Here is a 24,463-nt window from a genome sequence, read left to right on the forward strand (position 1 = left end):
CATTTACTATGAAGTCTGTCTTTTCCCCGCTGTTCTCAATGCAAGTTCTATTTAAAATCAAGTTTCCACACATGTATAGGTTTGTTTCTTGATCCTTTCATTTCTGTTCCATAGATTACTTTGTCCACATTTGCACGAATACCAGACTGCGTTAGTTCCTATATCTCTATATTAGTATTAATTACCTAGTAGAACAGCCTCCACTCCTTAACTTGTTCTTTCTTCTTTATAGTGACTTGGTTCCTTTCACCTCCCTGTAAATTTAGAAATGGCATGTCAAGTTCATGAACCCTCATGATATTTTGAGTGTTGGTTAGGTTTGTGTTTAATCTAGAGGTTGGTTTGGGAGAAATGAACATCTTTATGATTATGAAGCAAACTATGATCGTGGTATTTTTCTGTCTTCCTTAATATCATACCAGAAAGCTCTATAGTGTTCTTTGTAAAGACCTCTTAAGGATTTATTTCTAGGTACTTTATATTTTTTGATGGTATTGTAAGTGGCATCTTTAAAAAATTACATTTCTATTTGTTTGCCAGCATACAGGAATATAATTGACTTTTATATATTTTGTATCTACCAGTCTTACTAATCTATGACTTCTAATAATTAATCTGCATATTCTTTTGCATTTTTTTATGTAGGTAATGATAGCATCTGTGAATAACTGTACATTCCCTTCTTTCTAATTCTTATCCTTTTACTTTTTTCTGTTGTTGCCTTATTCTGCTGGCTTGGACTCTTCTGAGTATGTAAAAAAAATTTAAAAATTAAAAAATTTTACCTTTCATATCAGTATCTAAAATTTAGGGTATGGTTACATGAAATCACTGAACTGACTACCATCTGATTGATTCAGAATTACCTGTCATATTCATTTGGATGTCCCTATCTGAAGAGGACATGGTAAATCAATTCAGACATAGCTCACAAAACCACGTAAGTCCTTACCTTTTCCAAATCTAGGAAGCTGTATAATTCGTTAATGGTTGGCTTCCCTAACAAACCTTAAGGAGCGGAAGGAACAGGGATTCTCTTCTGTTCATCATTGTGTTCTCCAGAATCGAGCATATTTCTGGCATATAATGAGCCTCTAATAAATGTTCATTAAATAGAGATAACATATGCAAGCAGTCATTTTGCAGCTGATAATTAGGCTTTTGGCTTCATGGCCTACATGAAAGCCGTAGATTTATTCCACACTGTCTTTATTCACGCTGCTCGAAACCATGTTCCTGGGCCAGCAGGATCACCGTCATCTTGGAGTTTGTTAGAAGTGCAGAACCTCAAACCCTATCCCAAATCTACTGAATGTGCATTTTAACAAGATCCCCGGGCAATTTGTAGGCCGTTAGTGTGGGAAGACTTGATTTACATGATGCCTGCTGGATTAACTGATCTAGGATCCTTTCAGAAGTTTAATCCTTTTAGTTTTAGGCTGTGCCTGACTCTTTCTTAAGAAGGTCTGAAAATCCTCCTGTATGCAGTTACTCTGCCTTCTCTCATGCGTGCTGCATGTCCTTGGAATTAAGTTAAAGCTGTTGTTTTCCTGCTCAAAGGACAAGGATTTCCTTTGGGAGCACAGTCAATCCAGGACAGAGATGATCTTTCCAGATAGGCCTGAAGACTTCCCCTTTCTTTATTCACCAAGAAAATGCTGAGAATATTTGGGAGATAGTGTGTTCAAACCCATCGTGGTCTGTGTGATACCAACACTTGGAAATGCATTAATGTTTGCAGTAAGTGGTAGAATGTTGGCAGTCTTTTCTGTGTGCTTGAAAATAATGTGTCTGTTACGTTTGTTGAGTGCAGAGTTCTATCTCTGTTTATTAGATCATGCTTTCAAGCTGTCACACACACATTCCAGGCAGTAATGAGGGGGAAGGCAAAAAAATGGGCTTCTCCGAACTTAGCTACTTTTAAGAAGTCTTTCTAGGCGCCTTACACAACACTTTCATGGATATCGTAAGGAGCAGTCATTAGTCATGTACGTACATAGCTGTGAGGGAGGCTGGAAAATACAGGATTTATTCTGGGTGGCAGTATGCCGAGTTAGCGACTGGGGTTTTGTTTCCAAGGAAGAAAGGGAGAATAGATATTTGTAGGCAATTAATAGTACTTGCTATATGTAGGACAGAAATTCCCTCACCTCATTAACATAACATTTACGTTTCTGTTACTTGCTAGTCGAAACCTGACTCTTCTAGAAGACACTGCTTCCCCAACAGTCCTCTCCTATAAATGCTACTTTCCCTCCCAAATACCACCCACCAAGGGAGTGGAGCTGTGACCTGAATTGCTCTCATTTCCCTAAACTATTTCAAGACCACTCATTAATCTTTTTTGTTCCCGAGACCCCTTATCACTTGAGCCATGGGCTGTTCAGCTACATCATATTTCCTTTCTGTCACTGTCAGTCGTCAGTTTCCTAATCTCTGTCCTTAATTCACTCAAGAGTTGAGTTTCTGGGTCTTCTCTCTACTCCCATCCTGAGCCATCATCCCTTTTGACTTAATGTTCACAATGAACAGTAGTTTTTAAAGGGATCCTGGGTTTCTTTGAGACCTTTCCAGGGGGTCTGTGAAGGCAAAATTATTTTTATAATAATTCTAAGATGTCATTCCTCTTTTCACTATCATTCTCTCGCAAGGGCACAGTAGAGCTTTCCAGAGGCTACATGATGTGTGATATTGCAACAGATTGAATCTAGAAGCAGATATGAGACTCCAGCTGTCTCCTATCAAGCCAGTCATTAGAAACTCATAAAAAGCAAAAGTGTTACTTTTATCTCTAATTTTTTGCTTTAAAAATTATTTTTCATAAATATGTTGTTTATGTTAACATGTAATGGTTTATCATTTTGAAAATAATTAAAATATAATTTTTAATTTAAAAGTTGTGTTTAAATTTCTCACGCTGTAAATATACATGAACAAGATATTTTTAGGGTCCTCAAAGTTTAAGAGTGTAAAGGTTTCATGAGACCAAAAAGTGCTGACGTAGACCAAAAAAAAAAAAAAAAAAAAAAATTGCAGTATCTTAGCCTCTGAGTTTCCTTGCCTTTATTGAAAGCACATTTACCTCGTAAGTATAATGGAAGAAAAAGGGGCAACAATTCATGTCTGATCTCCACGTTCAACTGTCCAGCACAAAAAACTTGCTTCTTACTGTCTCCAGTTAGATGTCTCATGGGCACCTCAGGCTCATCATGTCAAAGCTAAATTTCATCACTTCCTCACTAAACAAGTTCTTCTTCTACTTTTACTGTTTCAGAAAAATGGCATCAGGATCCACCCAATGCATTAAACTAGAAGCCTGAAAGTAATCTTTCATGTCGCTTTCCTCCATTCTCATATTTAATAATTTGCCAAGTTATCTCATTTCAACTATCTTTCTGTGTGTGTTCATCTTTATTTTTAAATTTTTAATTGAAATATATGTGACATATAACATGGTATAAGTTTTAAGGTGTATAGCATGTTGATTTGAGATGTATTGCCATATGGTTGCCCTTGTGGCATTAGCTAACACCTCTATCACATACATAATTATCATTTATTTTCGTGGTGGAAATAATTAAAATCTAGTCTTTTAGCAAGTTTGATGTTTATAATACAATATTGTTGTCTATAGTCACCATGCTGTGCATTAGATTTCCAGGACTTATTTATCTACTGGTTGCACATTTGTATCCTTACATAATCTCTCTCCTATTTCCCCACGCACCCACCCCCACCAGCTCCTGGTAACCACCATTTTACTCTTTTCATGAGTGTAGCTTTTTTAGATTTTATATATAAGTGATATCATACAGTGGATATCTTGCCATTTGTGACAACATGGATGGACTTTGGGACATTATGCTAATAAGTCAGACAGAGCCAGACACTTCTAGTTTCTTAATGGCTCTTGAACCTGTCCACTGATCTCCAATCCCAGTGTCATTACCTTAGGTAAGATCACCAACATCTCAAATTCTGACTACTTTGACAGACTTCAGAGTGTCTCTTTGTCCCCCCTCAAATCTGTCTTCCACATCTCACTCAGGTTCTTGCTCTGAAATAATTCTGGTCATGTCACTTCCTCATCAGAAATCTTTTATTGACTTCCCACTCACCTCAAGGTAAAATATAAACTCTTTAAGATAACTATCATTTAGTGAGCATTCATTATTTCTTCAAGACAACCCCATAAACTGGATACTATTATAACCATTATCATCCCCTTTTAAGATAAAGAAACTGAGGCATAGAGAGGTTATATATTATAACCATTATCATCCCCTTTTAAGATAAAGAAACTGAGGCATAGAGAGGTTATATAATATGTCCAATGTATCAGTCAGTGAAACAGATCCACTATGAGTTATGGGATAAGAGATTTATTTATAGTATGAATGTATGTAGTATGACGAGATGTTGGAGAGGAAGGTCTTACAGGAGAAGCTGGAAGACCCAGAGGGGTTACCAGCTAGTCAGTAAGAAAAGCCTAGCGCATGCAGCCCCTGAGGTGGAACTGTGAGGGTGCTAGTGGGTGAGTCTACGGGAGCTCCAGCCTCTGCGTCTACAATCAAGCATCCGGTGATGATCTTAAGGCTGCTCCTGGTCAGAGGAGCGAGTTGAGAAGAAGAGCTGGAAGGGCTGGAACAGAGGCAAGTGAGGACAAGCTGGAACCCTCTAGGCTCCTCTGGGTCTGTCTGTACCTCCAACCTCGAGGGCCTTCAGAGGGTGACAGCTGCTGCTTTACGTCCATCTGCTAATCTTGCACAAGTTCCTTATCTGGTCAATAATAACAGAACTCTCCAGGGAAAGGGAATATGAAATATGATTCTCAAGTTAACCGCGTTGATGATGGAATGATTCAGCACACCTAAAATCAGCAAGACGTAGTTTGTGCATGTTTGAACCAGGGTCTGAACCCAAGCAGCCTGCCTCAGCTTCTGTAACGGTCCACCTTCTTATGGACTTCATGATCTCGCTCCTGATTACTTTGCTTACTTGTGCTTTCACAGATGCCTGTTTCCCACCCTCCGCTTAAGCCATACTGAATAACCTCTCGTTCCCCTGACTGTGGGATGATTTCTGACTTTTGGCCCATGCACCAGAACACTCTGCTTTTCCTCGGCCTTTGTCTGGCCAAGTGTTATTTTCCTTTGGGGTCTCAGCTAAGCCGTCACTGCCTCTAGGATGACTTCCTTATCCCCTAAAGACTGGCCTAAGTACTCCCTATGTGATAGGATCTAATGCTTGATGTTATCTTAGGACTCTTAACACTTACCCTCTACCAGGGCAGAGGCCTGTGTGTCTTGCTCACAGCTGTATACCTAACAGCGAGCACGGTGGCTTATAAAGCATGATTAAATAGCCCCACTGTTTAGTAACTTCTTATGTACTAAATTCCCTCCCTGGATTATAAACTCAGTGGAAATGGGTTTTTGTCTTGCCTAATGTATCCTCAGCATATAGCATAATGTCTATTTGTATAATATATGTTGAATTAATGAGGCCAAAAATAACTGTGAAAGCATACCGTTTAGATACTCAATTGAATATGTTCTCTACATGGTAAATTAGGTAGACAAAGACTTTGTGAGAATTAACCTGGAATTGAATATTCTTTAGCGTAGATGATTAGACTCCTTAATTACTCTGTTCATCTTTTCAGGTACAGTTACTAAGGTAAATTTATACTACGAAATTCTAGGTTATTCTCTTTCGGCTTTTAGTGACACCACAGTAAAACTGACTTCTTAAAAAGATCCAGAGGTAGCCAACAGTAAGGTTGTGAATACATTGTTGTTAATAGAGAATGAGAAAAACACTCTGACTTCCTTGAACATTTTGCTGATTATCCTGTTAGACTTGATTACCAGGAGAGTGCATCTAACAGTGGTGCTTGCTCATGAATTCTGATAAAGTCCAGGGAATGAAGTAATTACGGTACTCCTTTAGAAGGTGACTGCCATCCAGATGTGGGACATAGAAAGGCAGAGTTACTAATGGGCTTTCTATGAAAATACCCTGGCTTCAATAGGAAAACCAAAGTGAAAGAATATGCTGCACATTAAAGTGAATCCTAAATCTTAAAAATCCCTCTATAAGAAAAAAAACACGGAGGAAATTACAAGAACTATAATATGACCTAGGAAAAGGTATGTAATGTACACTTAGTGGCTATAGTGGCATGCCACAGGTGAAGGATATGAACATTTTTTAGAGGTAAAATCAATAACATCAGCTGCCTAAGCCAAACATTAGGAGCAGATAAGACTTTGAGAGATAAAGGAGAAAGTTTTAAATAAATAATTAGCATATCATAAAGTTCTACTTCTTTTAACAAAAATGTTAATCAATGCAACTAAAAGTGTTAATTAGCAAGTTTAAGAATCTGGGTTCTGTTGATATTCTGTTATGAAGGACAATTATTTGTTAGCATATGATTTATTCCTTGATGATGAATGTCAACAAATTCAAGTGTTAGCTGAGTCTGGGTGAAAGATGAGATGTTTATAATATGCACACAATTGTGGAAATTCAAATGTAGAACTTTTTGTTTAAACAAATGATTATGGTTAAAGTAGAAGTGCAAACAGGGCCATAATTCATGACACATCAATACTTTTTCCTGCTGCAGTCACAAGTTTTTCACCTTCCCAGTAACACCCATATGACTGCAACAAAATAGACCATGACTAAAGGATTTGGTAAGACCTTGCTCTACAAGAAAATAAAAACAAAAACAGAAAAGGCATTAAGAAAAAGTCTTGTGAATTGCTGTTTAATGAACTCCCTGTACTTACAGGACTAACTACAAAGCTAGGCTATGGGAAATGCAACTGTCTGAATCTTCTTTTGTTTCCAAATCTGTTACATTTTTATTGACACATTCTAGGTATGCATTATATAAGTTAGACCCCAGACCTAAATGATTTCCTGGGAGTCAGTTTTAAAGAAATGGAACTCTTGGTAACAGGGCTTCCCATCTGTTACTGTATCAAGACCTATATTATATGTTAGGAATATGTGGAATACAGTCCAGCCTGGTCATGGTTATATAGAAATGAATGCTGCTTCTTAACAACATAGTAAAGTCCAGGAATCTTCAATTCAGTTGTCTGTTATCTCATGAGTATACTGAAATAATGCCTTCAAACTGTTTTTTATTAATTGGGAAGTAAAGTGACAAAATAGAATGGTAAGGAATTCTGAGGTTAATGTCTTTTCGGCATAATAGATAGTAAAGCTTGTAGGTAATTGGATTTCTAACCTTGCAGCTCCCTGCGAACATCACACATGCACACCGTTCTCTCATACTCCCATGGCGATGTCATCCTCGCATGTGACGGTCATTAAAACAACAATAAACAATAGCATCCACAGAAACAATATCTTGGTTAATACCTTGGCTACCTCTATGTGAATTTTATGTGTATTATACACTTATCTGCCCTCAGAACAATGTGTACTAAACACAAAATTGTGAAGTTGCTAAATGTAAAAATATGCATATCAGTAATTTTGAGATTACGGTGAGTTGCAGATACGGTAATAATTCACGTGAAACGTTCTGTTGAATGATTTGGAAGTCATTAAAAGCCCTTGCAGTCGTTAACTTTTTGGTTAATCGCCTCGATTGCTTTCTCAATTTTTTTTTTCAATCTTTCTCAATTGCTGTTCTCTTCCCAAGTACAGTGACTTGGGCAGCATAACGTGGCAGCTTTATTAGTGAGTAGCCTTTCTCCAGTGCATTTCTCACTGCTCAAGGAACATTCTTCATGCTTGATCAGTGTCTTGTGGCTTGTTAACACCATTCAAACTACTGTCTCTGATTTCCGTATAATGTGAACAGTAGACTATTGTCACCCGTTGTGCCAGGCTTCTTGTCAGCTTTGAGACCTCTCTCTCTCTTACAGAGCTAATACTTGAAGTCTGGAGGAAGATCTGTCCTTATTTCAGAACTCATGTTATACTATCATTATGGCTTAACTTTATTAATTTTTTCATTCTGACATATATCTCCAACACATATAGGTCAGAAAAATTAGTATGATGCCAAACTGGGACTAGAATTACGTAATTTATCTACCTATTCATTAACATGTATTAATGTTGATTAATATGCTAGAGTATGCTAAATGCTGGGGACACAAAAATGCAAAGATACAGTCCTGACCTCAAGAAGTTTAGCAACTAGTAGAGGAGGAAGATGAAATAAAAACTTAAATATAGTTTCAGTTCTTTAAAACCTTTAACAAAATGAAAGGGGATCTTAAGTTAAAATATTTCCTCATTTCTCTATTAATGTTGGAATTTTAATCAAGCATAAAAATATCTTTAACATCAAATGATATAAGTCCTGTGTTGTCTGCATGATAGTTTTGTCATAAACATTTCATGGTCTGCGATACCACATCCATAGGTAACAGCAGTGAAGTAACTTTAAGACAGTGAAACAGACGGTAAAATATCTGCAGTCATTAACTGTTTACCTCTTTCTGCTTCCTAATAGAACAACATTCTAAAGTAAGTCCATGGTTCTAGAAAGATCTATTACTAACAGCAAAAAGAATTAAACAATAGATTTGGTTAGAAGTATTATATTTTACAGTATGGTACTGGCACAAAAACAGAAATATAGATCAATGGTACAGGATAGAATGCCCTGAGATGAACCCACGCACATATGGGCACCTAATTTATGACAAAGGAGGCAAGAACATACAATGGATAAAAGACAGCCTCTTAGATAAGTCGTGCTGGGAAAACTGGACAGCTACATGTAAAAGAATGAAATTAGACTCAAAATGGATTAAAGACCTAAATGTAAGGCCAGACACTATAAAACTTTTAGAGGACAACATAGGAAAAGCACTCTTTGACATAAACCACAGCAAGATCTCTTTTGACTCACCTCCTAGAGTAATAGAAATAAAACCAAAAATAAACAAATGGGACTTAATTAAACTTAAAATCTTCTGCACAGCAAAGGAAACCATAAACAAGACAAAAAGACAACCCTCAGAATGGGAGAAAATATTTGCAAATGAAACAACAGACAAAGGATTAATCTCCAAAATATACAAACAGCTCATGGAGCTCAATATCAAAAAAACAAACAATCCAGTTAAAAAATGGGCAGAAGACCTAAAGAGACATTTCACCAAGGAAGACATAGAGATGGCCAAGAGGCACATGAAAAGGTGCTCAACATCACTAATTATTGGAGAAATGCAAATCAAAACTACAATGAGGTATCACCTCACGCCTGTCAGAATGGCCGTTATCAAAAAAGCTAGAAACGATAAATGCTGGAAAGGGTGTGGTGAAAAGGGAACCCTGCTACACTGTTGGTGGGAATGTAAATTGATACAACAACTATGGAAAACAGTATGGAGGTTCTTTAAAAAACTAAAAATAGAACTACCATATGGCCCAGCAATCCCACTACTGGGCATATACCCTGAGAAAGCCATAATTCCAAGAGTCATGCACCACAATGTTCATTGCAGCTCTATTTACAATAGCCAGGACGTGGAAGCAACCTAAGAGTCCATCGACAGATGAATGGATAAAGAAGATGTGGCACATATATACAATGGAATATTACTCAGCCCTAAAAAGAAACGAAATTGAGTTATTTGTAGTGAGGTGGATGGACCTAGAGTCTGTCATACAGAGTGAAGTAAGTCAGAAAGAGAAAAACAAATACCGTATGCTAACACATATATATGGAATCTTAAAAAAAAAAAAAAAGGTACTGATAACTTAGTCGCAGGGCAGGAATAAAGAGGTAGACATAGAGAATGGACTTGATGACATGCGGTGGAAGGGTGAAGCTGGGGTGAAGTGAGAGTAGCACTGACATATACACACTACCAAATGTAAAATAGTTGGCTGGTGGGAAGCAGCAGCATAGCGCAGGGAGATCGGCTCGGTGCTTTGCGATGACCTAGAGGGGTGGGATAGGGAGGATGGGAGGGAGGCTCAAGAGAGAGGGGATGTGGGGACATGTGTATGCATATGGCTGATTCACTCTGTTGTACAACAGAAACTAACACAGTATTGTGAAGCAATTATACTCCAATAAAAAGCTATTAAAAAATAAAATAAATCTCCTAATCCTCATATGGAAAAAAAAAAAGTATTATATTTTAGTCAATCCACGCATCAGCTTGCACTTTTAACTTCTAGCGTGTGGCAGGATTCAGAAGATCTGGGGTAGGGGGTGTTCTGGTTAAGAATGTGAACTCTTCATCCTAAAAAACCTGGCTTAAATATCCACTCCAAGGCGTACTAGCAAGTTAATTGCTCAAAACCTCACTTTCTTCATCTGTAAAACGATGGTATTAATAGTATCCATGATTAAATGAGGTAAAGTAAATGCTATAGTACCTGGTACATAATTTATGTACTATTATTTATACCATATTATTACTGCTGCTGTTATTCCAGCTCACCCCTAAATTTCAGTTTATTTGACCTATAATAGGAGTGTGTGTGTGAGAGAGGAATCAGTCTGTTCTTTTTCTTCCATAAGAGTGCTTGGTGCGTGAAACAGTAAACACTAGGAAATTGTATATTGTCATGTTATGTTCATTCATTCCTCACATATTCAACAAACCCTGAATATGTGCTAGGTTACTGACTGCATGTTTGTGTCCTGAAGGAGCTTTCATTTGTATCAGAAAACATCTTGAAACACTCTGTGTTCAGATATGAATGCTTTGAAAATCTGATAACATTCTCAGCAGTATGATGATTTGCTGGCTGTTTTCTAACATTTAGAGATAAGTTGTTATGGACTGAATGTCTGTGTCCTCCCAGAATTCAGATGTTGAATCCTAACCTTTAATGGTATTAAGAGATTGGGCCTTTGGGAGGTAATTAGGTCAGGAGAGTGAAGCCTTCATGAATGGGATTAGTGCCTTTATGAGGTGGATGAAGGGACAAGAGCTTTCGTATTCTGCCATATAAGAGTACAAGGAGAAGTCAGTTATCTGCGAACTGGAAGAGAGCCCTTACCAGATCTCAACCTTGCTAACACCATGGTCTCAGACTCCCAGCCTCCAGAACTGTGAGAAATAAATGTGTTGTTTAAGCCGCTCGGTCTGTAGTATTTTTGTTTTAGCACCCTGATTGGGCTAAGATAATAGTCTTTGAATCCCTGAGCAAGGAATGAAGAAATTTTGCCCCTGAGACGGTCACTCCCATGCCAGACTGCACCTCCATCTGGGCTCTCCTCATCCCACACCCAACCCAAATTGCAGGTTGGTCTGCCCATTTTTTGTGCTAGGCCATTGCTTGCCCTGACCTTACAGTAAATCAACTTGTGTGTTTTTTCCTTCTCTTAAATTTTTCCTCTTTTTAATTTTTTTGTTTTTATAAATCCCTAACAAAACCCCATATATACTGCTGCCCATACAACCCGTGTGTGGGATGTTGATTGTTGTTTCAAAGACCTTTGAGTGGCTGATACAGTTGGAAATCTACAGATGGTTCTAAAATCTGGCCTCATGAGTCTAACATAATCGTGAAGTTTTATAGTTTTGTCTTCCTTTAACAGCAGAGATATATGGAACACCTATTATGCATTAGACACTGTGCTCTGTGCTAAGAATATAAAGAGGTATAAAATGTATGAGAGTGGTAATGCAGAAGTATGAGAAGATGTGACTAATATGCCTGGGGAAATGAAGACATGTTTTATGAAAGGAAAGATATTTAACTAAGGTCTAGAAGGTGAACCTCAGATGAGGAAGGGATAGTGGTCAGGGGCCAGATGGTATACTAGCCAGGAGAAATGGTGGGAGGTGTGAAGATATTTGGCAAGCAGTCCATGAGGCTGGCATGTTTGGCAGGAGATGTGGCTGGAATGGGATGCTGAGGTCAGATTGTGATGAGCCCTAAAGGTCCTATTGGGATGCATGGACTTATTTTGTAGGCAAACGAGAACGCCACCATTTTTGTAAGCAGGTGAGTTATAATTAGATCTTCAACATTTCATGTGTTCTGATTTACTATGTAAATACGTAGCTCAACTTAATGAATAGTGCTACTTGACAAAAATCACAAATCCTATCTGTGTATTAAAACAGAATTCTGCCAGAAAGAAAAGAGATATTTTAGAATGTAATTTCTTCACATTTCCTCCTTGATCTTTTGCTTCCTCATTCCTGCTATTTTCTGTTACTTGGAGGACTTGTTTTCTCTTTGGTCCTTTCCTCCTTAGACTTCAGTTCTGTCATTTTTCTTTCCATTAATAGCAGTGTGAAACCTCCAGGATTTGTTGAAGATTGCCAAGGAAGGCTATGTGGCTTTATGCTGCAGTATGCCCTGGAGATAATCAATTTAGGTATTTTATTTTGTGGTATAGAAACCTGTATAGCTTTCAGTGCTCCAGTATGAATGTCTTCACAGTATGTCATTTCAAAGCATAGGATATTCTTATAATTAGGAATGGCAATAAGAACTTCCTAAAATGTCACCTTTTAGTTCATGCAGTTATATTCAATATTGTTCTGACATTAACGCAGTGTTAAGTTTTTATGAATTTATATAAGGCACAAAGCTCTGAATTTATGGAACGGAGGTTCAACTTCTTTTCTCCATTAGCTTAAAACAATTCTATTCATTGAAGAATATATGATGGAAAAAAATAGGCTTTTATTTAATGAGTCAAATCCCTTTCTTTTCAGGTAGTTTAATTGAAGATTTGCTCTTCATGTTTTTGTTCCCTAACTTTTCTTTTTTTTTCTAGTACAGAAGGAAATAATTGCTGTGTATTTCTTCCTGAGACACACACTGTAAATATACTGTGAGTCAGGAAAACACTGGGAAGTTCCAAGGTTGGCAAATCACTTTAGAAGGAGAAAGTCATCAGGAACATGAGACTCCAAAGAAACAGATGTAAGAATTTTTATAAGTTTCATTGCAGAATTTTTTCCTAATTTTCCAGTTTTAGGAATTATGTAGGTGTATGGGTCAGGGCAGTTCAGAAAAAAAAATGCTTGGGCTCTGGAAAGTCTAAAAAATTGAAATGAAATGACATTGTATTCAAATCCGATTTCAAAGGGATTAATTTACATCAGGCCCTGGATAATTTGGCAGCATAAAAATAGGTAGATATTATAACTGCTTTTATTAAGAAAAATTGGAACAATGTTGACAGCAACAGAAAGTAAAATCATTTTAGCATTTCTACTTCAGATTTTTTTTCATGGCTTATTTCTGTTTCAATTGAGGAATTCTATTTTTCTTGAGCTTACATATTGGACAAAATTAATTTAGTTCTAGTTACAGAACTAGAATTTGTTATTTTTTCCTGTATGCAATCACAGCTGTTTTAAATAAAATCAAATAAAGAGAACAGCAGAAAATAGAGTAGAAGTTTCAGGATACAACTATGGAATCAATTTGTATATTTTAATTGTGAGATTATCACTGACATGCATCAGAGTGAGTTATCAACATATTCATTCATATTAATATTAAAGTTATTTAATAGCCATTTTAATACTATGAACATTAATATTTATATGAATTATATATATCATATTTATGTTGTATTCGTGTTAATAGTTTAAATTAGTCACCCTGTGTTAAATACAGACTCAGAAAGTATCAGTAGAAAGGGGTCTTAGAGATTTTTGGTCTGCCTTCCCGCCCACTGTGGGAACCTCTTGCATAATATTCCATCTCTACCTCTGCTTGAATCCCTGTGATGGGAATCTCACCACCTTATGATGCAATCTGCTATACGATGTGAAAAATTCTGACTGTGCTCAACTCACTCATATCTAGCTAGCAAAAGTAGTTGTGTTTGAAAAAAAAATATGGTTGTGGAGAGTGATAAAAGACAGGAAAGGGACCCTCAGGAAGTATACAACTTGTCAGAGGGCCTAGTCAAAGGCATTAAATACTGATCCAGAGAGGGACATTTCAAAAGCCACAGACCCTATTGCTTCCCATGTTTCTGGCATCACCAGCTTTTAACCCAGGTGCTAGCTTTCTAAGACACTTAGGAAACTGTTTAATAAAATATAAGGGACTCAAGTACTTTGTTTTTCCATACTTTCTAGGATCTGGCTCACATATTGTCTTACATTCAAAATCTTTAGGTATTTTTGCCTAGTATCTGTTCATTGGATACTTAAAAATGTTCTCACTGCTGCAGAGTAGTTCAGTACACTGAATAAGCCTGAGGTGCTGTGGCCACACTGCCTGGGTTCATATCCTGCCTCTTGCACTTGGTAGCATGGCCTTGAGCATGTTATCTAACTTCTCTGTGCCTCAATTTCCTCATCTGTAAAATGGGGAAGAAAACAGTACCTACCTTGTTATGAGACCTCAATACATTCATATGTATGAAGTACTTAGTAGTGTGCCTAGCACAGGGTAATTAATAAATTTGGCTTCTATTATAGAAGTACACATTTTGCCAATACTTATACATTCTTATATTAACAAGCAAGGATTTTAATACCAGTTGAGAGGCTTAATCTCTTATTTTGTGTATGTAGGGTCAATGCATTAGCAGTGGGTTCTAAGACAACCACGGCAGTATGAATCATGGGGAAAGAAAAAGATTTTTCTTCTGCTGAAATTTTTCTTTCACCTGATTCCTAAGATATCTCAAAAGAGAGAATATTTTATGCCACATCTAGAGAGAAATAACTTAAAAGCACACACTCTAGAATGTTACTTACCATAGTATGCCTTGACTTACGATAAAATAATAATGGTGGTCAGATCCTTTATAGTTTTGGAAGAGTGGGAGGTGGAAAAGGGAAAGATGTTGAGAGTAAGGATAGCGATGAAGAGGAAACAGTTACAGAAAGGGGAAGCTGAAAGCAGAGAAGCAAGCTCACCTAATCACTTTCTCAGGTCTGTCCTACGTAGCTGCATGTAAATTCCCCAAATAGTTTGATTCTGGGGGAGCTGCGTAAATGTCTTCCTCAGTGGGAAATAAGCCTGTGACTTCCATGAGAGCTCTGGCTTTTACTGCCTTGGTGTCCTCTCCTGAGATCCTTGGAACATTTAGATGATTTACTTTTAACAACTGGACGAAAAGAGAAATTGTGCTTTTGCTCAGATTTGTCGTCCCACCACACTGAGCCTTTCCCTCCTCTTCTCAATAGCTTCTCCCTCAGGGATCCCTATTGCCTTTAAAAGCACCACCATCCCAGGCTGTGAGGCCAAGGAATGTGCTTCTACAGCTCTATCTCGAGTGCTTTCCAAGTCTGCTAGTGATCTCCGTAGCCACGTCACTCTCTTGGTTCAGATCTTTACTCTTTACAGGACAGACTCCTAGTTGGTCCTGTGCTTCCATTTCTCCCTCTCTAGGTACTTCTTTTTTTTTTTTTTAAACACCTTTATTGAAGTATAATTGCTTCACAATGGTGTGTTAGTTTCTGCTTTATAACAAAGTGAATCAGCTACAGATATACACACATTCCCATATCTCCTCCCTCCTCTAGGTACTTCTAAATGATCTTCTGAAAGTCCTAATCCACCATTGAATTCCTTGGTTTAAAAATCTCCAATGTTTCCTTATCACCTAGCAAGGAAACGTCTATTTCATTGGCCTATCTGACAAGGTCATGCCTGAACACTGCTTAGCCTGAGATGTATCTGCTGCACCTTCTCCTCATAACTTGGGTAGAAGCACTGAGCTACCAGTTGCTCCCTAAATGCAGTATGCTTTTTTATTTTGTTCCCTCTACTTAGAATGCTTATTTTCTTTCTAACGGCTCCTTTGGTCTCTGAAGATCTTTCAGGACCCTGATAAAATGGGACTATTCCATGCAGTTTTTCCTGCCATTCCCAGGCAGGATAGTTCCTTTTTCTGTGCTCCAATAGATGTGCATTCATGTACTGATGACTGTATTTCTCCTATAGTATTCTAATCTTTAAAAAATATATGTCTCAAGGGTTTCAAGAAAGGATGGACAGAATTTAAATCTGAAACACCCAGTGCATGGCATGCCATAGGTACTCAGTAAAAGTAGATTGTTGAATGGCTTGTACCCCAGATTCCTCATCCCTGCCTATTGAAATGCTACCTTCTAAGGTGTACCTCAAAGAGTTTCCTTGACTTCCTCTCTGATTCTCTCTCACCCAGAGTGCTTTTTTTTTTTTTTTTTTTTAATGAAAACCTATAGAAATTTCTTTATTCCTCTGATTTGGAATTTTTAAAATATCTCATTTAATCTCTGTCTTCCCTACCCAGAGATGCCTGTAGTCTCTGTATTAGTCTTATGTCCAGTAGATGCTTAGAAGGATATTTGCTGAGTAGAGGTAAGCCAATTCTTAGCACAGCTTCTGAAAAGATATGGGCAAACCACACACTCTCTGCTCCAAAACTTTTTGAATGTCTCATTTATTTCACTGTAATTTGTGAGGATTGAAACTCTAAGAGGAAAAGATACATTTGTCAAATAAAAGTTACCAGGAATTCACACAGTAGAGGGGATCAATTCAATCAGCTTGATCTCCTCTTTAAACCTAGTTAATGTCAGAAGATGGAGATGGTAGGAAATTTGAGAACAATGAGGGAGGTAATTTAGGAGCAGAGAGAATTTGGTGGTAAGGGTGAAATGTGTGGATTCTACCTTGGGATTCTGGGGACAGTGAGCTAATTGATTACTGGTGCTAAGGATTAGAATGAAGGTTGAATAAGAGAGGTGAGAGGATGCCAATGACAAATGCTACCTATTTTGGAAAATTTCTACTCTTATGTTAAACAGAACTTTCCTCTTCCAGTCTGGCACCAGAAACCAGAATGCAGGTTAGTCCTGATGCTATCATGGTTCAGATAATATCATGATTTGTTATGGGGCAAATAGAGTTTTGTGGGGACCCTGACATGTCTTTGAGGAAAAATGTGGCCACATTTCACAGACTCATCAATAAATGCCTGGAGCACCACCTGCTCCTGAGTGGGAGTTGCATAAAGTACATTTATACACAATTGAATTTCTTATATGTTCAAAGGATTGTGTTTAATGTTTAACATAAAATCATTTAATAGGAATAATTTAAGAAAAGGGAGGAGTTGAAAGAAAATGGTAGGCTAAGAATTAGACAATAGAAATAGATGTGAAAAAATTGGAAAACTGCATCAGAGTGAAATTGTATTAAATTATTTGAATCACACACTTGACGGTGACTAGAGAGGGTTTATCAATATATTTGTAAGATGGAAAAATTTTACAAAAGGAGGAAATTAATTCTGGAGGATAGGCTGCTGAAAGACATTGGGAGGAAAAAAAACATTGGAAGTTATTACATGTCTCCCTGGGAGATACAGTTGGCAAAATAGCTGATTTTAAAAAGTTAACTATTCTCCCCAAGTTTTCTGAAAGACTGTGGACTCGCTTGATTTATATTTACCTCCGCAGAAAATATTTCAGCGCTTAAAGATTTAGGAAGGAAACCACAAAGACAGTACATAGTTTTTCAAAATAAACACGCTAATTGTAAAATTTCATCAAATACAAATGGGAGGTGGTTGTTTTTTTTTTTTTTTTTTTTTGACAATTTCAAAATATTTGAAGAAAGGAAAAATTTCTTTTCCCTACCAGGAGGCCCACCTGTGTTTCAGGGTTCCTGCACTCCTCGTGCAGAACTGCAGGCATAATTTGGCATGTGTTTTTTACGAGGTGCGTTAACGTCTTATCACCTTCTCACACGTGTCAGGGGCGCTGAAGAGTTTCAGTCTACTGCGCTGGATCATCTTTGGGAGCCCCTTCCGGCTCTCGGGGTACAGTAATCCCACGGATTTTTGTTCCTCCAACCTAGTGTTTTTGGAAACCCCTTCTTACGCAGGACGAGCAAGCACCTGTGGTTGAGATCGAGGGGAGGCGCTGAGAGGCAGGCTGAGCTGGGAGGGTCCCCCTCGATGCAGGGGACGCCGGGCGTCCCAGGTCCGCTCACCCTTCCAAACACGGGCGGCGGCTCTGGGGCAGCTCCGAGCGCGTCGAGAAGTGTAATCCCTCCGCTAAGTACTTGGCTCTCAGGCTCCAATCACTAGTGGGAGCTGGAGAGGGCAAGTGAAAAAAAAAAAAAAAAATTCCTGAGGCAGCCGAGGAGCGAGAAGAAAAAAAAAAGTCCCGCGGCGGCGGCGGCCAGAAGTTGACGGCGGGGCCGGACGCGGGCGCGGAGCGGGCGCGGGCCTGCGGGGCGCCGGGAGCGGGAGCGGGCGGGGCACCCGGGACCGCGGCGCCGAGGACCCCGGCGCCGGGGCGCAGAGGCGGGTAAGGCGCGCGGGAGGGCGCGCGGGCGCCGTCCTGGCGTGCGGGGGGCGGCCGAGCCGGCGGCAGCGGGAGCAGGAGGGCGGCGCGGGCCGAGCGGCAGCGGGGCGCGGGGCCCGGCGGGCGTGCTGGCGGGAGGAGAGCGAGCCGCACGGCCGTGGGGCGGCGGCTGCCCGGGCTTTGTGCGCTGGCGGCTCTGCCGGGACCCCCGGCCCTCGTGCCCGCGCCGGCAGAGAAGCGGGGGGCAGAGGCGGCCGCGGGCGGGACACGTGCTCCGGAGCTGGGGAAGGAGGGACGCGCCGAGGCGGGGAGGCGGGGAGTCGGGACCTGGGAGCAGGCGGAGGGCAGCCCCGGAGTCGGGGCGGGGGGGGGAACTTCGCGGGCCGAGGCAGGACCCGCTGGGCCCCCAGCTCCGTGCGGAGCCACCTGCCCCGGACGCCTCCCGAGACCCAGCCTCGCGGCGGGGAAGGTGCGCAGCGGGCTGGTCCCGGCGCCTCGGACCCGGCTCGACTCTGCCGCTGGTGCTTCTGTTCTTCAGTCTGTTGTTCTCTCTCTCATGTTCACGGTGTTTCTCTGCCTTCTTCCTCCCATCCTCCCTTTATTTCTGTCTCTCTCCCTCCCCCCTCCCCCCGTTTCTCTCTCTTCCCACCTCCTTTTCTGTCTCTTGTCTCTCAATGTGTCCCCCCCTCGGTCTCCTTATCTTCCACCCCGAGAGCACACACTTTCGGTGTCTCTCTCATTTAGAGGCTGACTTTCTGCTCCTTGTCTCACTGTGTCTCGCTCTCTGCACCCATCAATCTACTCGTCCCCGTTTCTGGCAGGGCTCCGTATTTCTGTCGGTTCCTTGCGGTGTTAGGATTTTCGACACGAGAGAAGATCCTCTGGAAGTTGTTCAGTGCGGTGCCTTATTCCTTTGGAGCTGCACCACTGCAGCTGGATCCTGGGTCCTTCGTGTTTGTTCTCCACAGACATGGGAACACTGGTTTCCTTGAGTTACTAGGAATTGCTCTTTTCTTAGTCACCTTTCCACCAAGGTGAGGTCAGTGACTGAGCCAGCCACGAAAGTGCCAGTGAAAGAAAACAGAAGAGAGCTGCTTGCTGCCCCTGACATATAAAGTGAATGTACCAAACGTATCTGCAGTGAAGCAGATCCACCTGAGAAAAGATTCCTGGATTCTGGAAAGAAACAGAAAAGGCTCCACCAGTAGTGAGATGAGTTAACTGAAAAGTATTTGAAAATAATTTGAAGGAGCACTTAAGGAAATTTCTTGCTATCCTAAACTGATGCCAAGTAATAACTGTTTTCTTACATACATATTTTAGGGATCCTAGTGACAGCTCTCCTAATTATTGTTTTGGGAAAATCGTGGGAAATGTCTTGTGTCAACTGGGACACTTGTCTTTAAGAAAATATGCAGTCTTTGTACCCTTATACCTCTTTACACTCTGGTGATCAAGAAGAATTATTTCTAACTGCAAAGAAAATAGGAAAGGATTTGTCAGTAATTTTAAAACACGGGATATTCCAGAGATCAATAATTTCTTTGGAAAACTTTCACTCTAAGGATGTTTTGAAGGATATTACATCTTAGTGAAATATGCAAGTGATTACACACTTAGATCATTGTACAATGCAAAAGTTGTGTGCTGTAAGCAAATCATAGCAGCGATGGTTTTTTTAATGGGAAACATAGCTGGGAAATTAATTGCTCTGATTTTCACTGTTTTCTTTAGTCATGCATAATGTACCGTTGTTTTTAGCAAAATATGGCCTAGGGCTATAAAACTTGATACAGTGTGTTATTTGTCCAATCTGAATTACCATTTAGAAAAGCACCTTTTCCTTTTGGTCACAAGATATGAGTTGATATGATCTCATTACTCATGTGCTGGGGTCTGCTGATGCATTTTAATGGCACTGATTTGTGATTTTCAATCAACATGTTAGTTTTTGGTGAGTTAAAATCTTGATTTATGTCATGTTAGTGAATCATCACTCTTTACAGGGGCTTTGCCACCTTGTCTGCCAGGTGCTGCATAGCATTTAGCCTGGGCAGGGGTGTCTGAAATTCCCTGTTAGATTTTTGTCCCTGAGTGACGCGCTGCCTCTACTTATGGTATGTTCGTACATGCCCTTCAGAATGTTCCAGTCGTTAAATAATCTTTATTAAAAGGCTATTGACTTAATGTTTTTCTTCATCAACATTGAAAACTGTGTGAGATGGCCTGATAAATTATTTTTGTTACAGTAAATGCTGATTGTATTATTTATTTAAAAGTATAAGGCAATTTAAAATGTGACTTTTTGGGGGGTTCATGTAGCACCCTTTACTTTTCCTCAGCGCTCAACTCATGTTTATCATTTAAATCTAAAGTCGATTGTCATCTACTCCAACCCAGCAAAGCCTTTCCTAATTTCCGTAAGCCACCTCATCTCTGCCTCTCCGGCTTCTGTGCACGCCTCCCTCAGTGTTCACCTCTCTGCCGTGTAATTACTTGCTTGGCTCTTCCTCTGGCTGTTTTCTCATTGAGGTGGGATAGTGTCCTTTTCTTATCTTCTCTGCATTTCAGATGCCTGGCACATTACATGCCATGTGACACTCAACAAATCCTCGAAGGATGATTTGCTCTCTTCCAATTTGTTTCTAGCTTGGGATTCTAACCCTTTGTAGATGCAGTAACTCAAGGGAAATACTTTAGTATGGTATAATAGTGGCGCATAGACTGAGGGTTGAGACAGTCGTAGGAAGCATCTCATCACACAATATGAACGAAGAAGCAGATGAGGACCAAAGAATTTGAAAACCATGCTCAAAACTAGACAATGAAGCCACATAGGCTATACAGCTGAGACCTTATGTTATATTCACTGTGCCACAGTCCTTTTTACTGGACTCATGTTTGCTTGCTTCCACTAGAAGTGGATAAATGTATTATTAGAAGGAAACAATTGTTTCAACTCTGAAAATCCCTTCTCAGGCCAACCAATAAAAGTCATGCATGAAATGTATCAATCTGCAATAACGCTTGTTACACATATGCATGGAGGTAATATTTGTCGTTGAGAACATTGCCTTCTAAGTGCTTTTACGTGTTAAGTGCTGTTCTGCTTGCTAACTGTCATCTTGCGCAGACTGGTAGTTCTACCTGCGAAGAAGATTTAAGCTCTCTGGACTTAAGTGGTTTCCTCTGTAACTTTCAGTGTGTATGTTGAAGAGGGGTGGGGAGGGAAAAACGACGTTTGGACCAGATTAAGAGCTCTTTCTGAAGTTTTTCTTCAGAGACTACCAGTTTAACTCCCAGAACAACTGTAGATTCATCTCTTTTACATGTCAGACTTCCCTGTGAGCTTTTGTTTGAAAAAGGGCTAATGTGGTTTAAAAAAAGCTTGAAGACCACTTCACTTGATGTTTTCCAATCTCCCTTCCAGGTCTTGAATTTCATAATCAAGATAATTTCTAGCTTTTAAACCTGGGTATCTGGAGGATAGTTGATAAAAGTGTTAAGGATGGAAGGAGAAATTGCTTTTGCCTGAGAGATACTAATTTCAGGTTTCCATGTGACAGATTTGATGTGATGACAGAAATTGAAGTAGAGGTGTTATAATATGTAGAGGCAGGCCAGAATTCAGGGGGAGGGAGGGGCCAGGGCTAGAAACATAGGTTTCAGAGTCACTCACACTTTAATAATTAAAATTAAGGAAAACTAAAACTTTTTAGGGGTAGAATCTGGAGAGAGAAGCGAAGATTTGGGAACAGGGGCATTTATGTTACTTCTGAGTAGTTTTAAAGCTCATCTGTAGTATTAAGATAAAAAAGGTAATGCATGATTTACATCAGGCAATAACCTGTTTTCATGAGTTTTAGAACATCTACTTACATGCCAGTTATCTTAATTACATTCATCTTTACTTAAATGTTTGAGTGCCTGCTCTCTGCCTGGCGTTATTATATACTTTGGGACATTGCAGCCATGAGAGGCACAAGATCTTTGTTGTCACTGAACTCTCATTCTAGAGAGTGGAAACACAAGGAACTATAAACGAGCACATGAGTAAGATAATGTCCAATAATGGAAATTGCCATTAGGAAACTAAGACAGGGTGATATGACAGCAAATGACTGGGGTTACTTTATATGAGGTGGCCAAGGAAGGCCTCTCTAAGGATGTTGCTGAACAAGAAAGAGCCAGCCCAGCGAAGATCTGGGAGAACTTCTGGCACAGGGATCATTAAGGGTGTCTTTAAAGCAGCAGTAAGCTGGGCACACTGGCAGTTAGGGGAAATGGTAGAAATGAGGTCAGACAGATTGCCAGGCCCATGTTAAAAGGTATGCATTTTATTCAAAGTACATTTTATTGAACCACCCTGGAGGATTTAAAAAAATTTTTTTTATATTAATTATTTATTTTTTTAATTTAATTTTAGTTTTTGGCTGCGTTGGGTCTTCGTTGCTATGCACAGGCTTTCTCTAGTTGTGGCGAGTGGGGGCTACTCTTCGTTGCGGTGCATGGGCTTCTCATTGCAGTGGCTTCTCTTGTTGTGGAGCACGGGCTCTAGGTGCGCCGGCTTCAGTAGTTGTGGCGCATGGGCTTAGTTGCTCCGCGGTATGTGGGATCTTCCCAGACCAGGGCTCGAACCTGTGTCCCCTGCATTGGCAGGCGGCTTCTTAACCACTGCACCACTGGGGAAGTCCCCCTGGAGGATTTTAAACAGAACTGAGCAAATGTGACTTAGCATGTCTGTCTGTAGTGTGAGCAAGAATGTCTGAAGATGATGTGGGAAGCTGTGAGAAGGATCTAGCGGAGTTTGGTGGTTTGGCCAAGGGTGGAACCCTCAGAGACTGATCAGACATTGCTCTTATCTCTGAGTAAGAGTCACTGGGTTGAATCACGAGTCATGGTGTGTGGTCCCCGCTGCACCCCTCTGCAGTTGATCTGCATTGCAGCAGTCCACTGGTTCAGTGGTTGCTTTTACTTTTATTTTTTTCTTATTTTTTAACATCTTTATTGGAGTATAATTGCTTTACAATGTTGTGTTAGTTTCTGCTTTATAACAAAGTGAATCAGTTATACATATGTCCCCATATGTCCTCCCTCTTGCGTCTCCCTCCCACCCTCCCTATCCCACCTCTCTAGGTGGTCGCAAAGCACCGAGCTGATCTCCCTGTGCTATGCGGCTGCTTCCCACTACCTATCTGTTTTACATTTGGTAGTGTATATATGTCCATGCCACTCTCTCACTTCGTCCCAGCTTACCCTTCCCCCTCCCCGTGTCCTCAAGTCCATTCTCTACGTCTGTGTCTTTATTCCTATCCTGCCCCTAGATTCTTCAGAACCATTTTTTTTTTTTTTTTAGATTCCATATATATGTGTTAGCGTACGGTATTTGTTTTTCTCTTTCTTACTTACTTCACTCTGTACGACAGTCTCTAGGTCCATCCACCTCTCTACAGATAACTCAATTTCGTTTCTCTTTATGGCTGAGTAATATTCCATTGTATATATGTGCCACATCTTCTTTATCCATTCATCTGTTGATGGACACTTACGTTGCTTCCATGTCCTGGCTATTGTAAATAGAGCTGCAGTGAACATTGTGGTGCATGACTCTTTTTGAGCTTTTACTTTTAAATTGCAGACCTCGACACCTTACAGTTCCCAGATGTCCCCTCTTTACCTTCCTGCAAATATCTCCTGGGCTGCAAGCAAGCGTCTTGACTCGGAGGCTGCAGGGTGATTTGGGAAGTGCTGTGAGAAGGTTCTTTAGGGCTCAGAGTGACCTTTGAACTACCTGGGGGTGCTTGGGTCTTCCAGCTAACATCTCTGCACTTCACTGTACATAAAGTTTGTGTTCTGGTTACAGAGGAAAGGGAGCAAGTCAGAATTCCTCTAATTGTGTTTGAGTGTCATATTTTTCTACCCCTCAGCTTTGAAAACTTTGCATACTTCTTCAAAGACTTAACTGTAAAGTCCACAGTTTAGAACTGGATCTCACCCGTCGCATCCCAGCCCTTTCCAAAGAGCTGCTGTATAGTAAGCATTTAGTAAATATTTGTGGAACGCTGTTGGATACAGTCTATTAGAGACCCATAGTTTTGTTTCCGCTGACTTTATTTTTCCTTTCAACAAGTATATGGGTGCATGTGCCTTCAACTTTAGAAGATAATAAGTAGCAAGTTTGGAAATGATTTTTCTGCAGGTTGCATTTACTT

At 40.0% G+C, this 24,463-nt stretch overlaps 1 protein-coding gene across 3 annotated transcripts in view; it reads left to right on the forward strand.

The window, feature by feature from the left end:
* The window catches only part of BMPR1B (bone morphogenetic protein receptor type 1B), a 458,884-nt gene that overhangs the window by 19,328 nt on the left and 415,093 nt on the right, over positions 1-24,463 (forward strand). The window contains exon 1 of one of the 3 annotated variants that reach the window (XM_059922437.1): positions 18,179-18,254. The exons of 1 other annotated variant lie outside the window; for it this stretch is intronic. The gene's annotated coding sequence lies outside the window, so the exon portion shown is untranslated. Of the gene's footprint in view, positions 1-18,178; positions 18,255-24,463 lie in introns of those variants that run through there. One more of the 3 variants, XM_059922445.1, reaches the window with a different exon arrangement.

Source organism: Balaenoptera ricei, chromosome 5 (genome assembly GCF_028023285.1).
Source record: "Balaenoptera ricei isolate mBalRic1 chromosome 5, mBalRic1.hap2, whole genome shotgun sequence".
NCBI classification, from domain to species: Eukaryota; Metazoa; Chordata; class Mammalia; order Artiodactyla; family Balaenopteridae; genus Balaenoptera; species Balaenoptera ricei.